This window comes from Zea mays, chromosome 10 (assembly GCF_902167145.1).
Source record: "Zea mays cultivar B73 chromosome 10, Zm-B73-REFERENCE-NAM-5.0, whole genome shotgun sequence".
In the NCBI taxonomy this organism is placed as follows: domain Eukaryota; kingdom Viridiplantae; phylum Streptophyta; class Magnoliopsida; order Poales; family Poaceae; genus Zea; species Zea mays.
This window is the reverse complement of record NC_050105.1, coordinates 116,648,688-116,650,050: the sequence shown is the minus strand read 5'-3', so window position 1 is coordinate 116,650,050 and position 1,363 is coordinate 116,648,688. Positions and strand designations below refer to the sequence as shown.

At 46.4% G+C, this 1,363-nt stretch overlaps 1 pseudogene; it reads left to right on the top strand.

The window, feature by feature from the left end:
- The first annotated feature begins 498 nt into the window (after positions 1-498).
- On the top strand, positions 499-1,034 carry LOC103641618 (zinc finger protein 4-like; annotated as a pseudogene).
- Positions 1,035-1,363: the final 329 nt, after the last annotated feature.

Here is a 1,363-nt window from a genome sequence, read left to right as displayed (position 1 = left end):
TTCTAGTATTAAATATGCTTACTAATTCATAATTGCACGACTTAAGCATGAGTGTGGACGCCTGCGTTAGGGTCTTAAGGAGTAGTAAAGACTTACCTCGACAAAGACAAATTATAATTGTGAGCAGTAGCTCCCCGGATGATAGGCGCACAACACCTGCATGAGGTTTCAGGACTGTACCTGATAGAAATGTATAACGCTGCTATCTAGAGCAGGTGCTAACCTGATAGGGAGTGAGCTGGACAGGAAACTGAAGTTTGTTGAAGCCGGTCACTACTGAGTACTGATGACAGGTATATCATCTCGAAGAATAACAAGGACCAACATGTTTGCCACTACTGAAGCTAGCATATCCTCTAGTCCACTTCAAAGTACCGATGGCTCGCCTTTTCTGCTGAATTATTGCTGCCCGAAGACCCCTGCTTCTTTTTATAGCAATAGCAAAGCAGGGGGAGGCACGACAACACAAACTTCAGAAAACCCTATCTAAACAGAGCAATGGAGAGAGTACCTGGGGTGGAAGAGCAGAAGTCAGCAGACCAAGTTAACCAAGCTGGTCTAGCTGATGAGAGTACCACAGTACCGTGGCTGAAGTTGGGTCTTGATGCGCCAAAAAGTGAAGAAGTCAAGCCTCAAGAGGTGAAACCAGTGGCCACTCCACATAGGACTTTCTCCTGCAACTACTGCATGAGAAAGTTTTTCAGTTCGCAGGCTCTCGGTGGGCACCAGAATGCGCACAAGAGGGGAGGTGTGCAGCAAGAAAGACATACAGACTTCAGATGATGATGGGCCTTCCTCCATCCGCTTCCTTTCTCCATCCTTCGAGAGTGAACTCGCACTCCACGATTCTGAAGGGTCATGGTGAAAGAGCTGCGGTTCCCGTAGCAAGATTCGACGGAGGCCGAATGAGTGGCTGGATGCCTTTTGCAGTTGAAGAACCTGGAGGGTTAGTATGGCCAGGGAGCTTCACAGCAAGTTCAGATGAGTCCAAGAAGCAAATGGAGAAAAATCTTGACCTAACCCTGCGTTTGTAAATTAAACTGTAATAAGAAGTAGGTCATCATATGTAAGCATTTTATGAGTCGTGTAATCTTTTTCATAATTCCTGTTCGGTGAACAAGTATAGTCTATGCCCCCTCCCCCTCCCCCCCATGTGCAACGGCTTACGTTACTTGTAGCAGTTTGAAAGAAGGACGAAAATAAATGTCGCCACGTTCCTTCCAAGATAACATGACGTGCCATGAATTTTTAGATCGAGAGGTTTGTAGACTCACTCATCTTGGTCAATACCAGAGCCATTCATTGCTGGTGTGTGTCACTCTCGGATTGCGCCGACCCAGAGATGAAGAAATCTGAGGGTGAT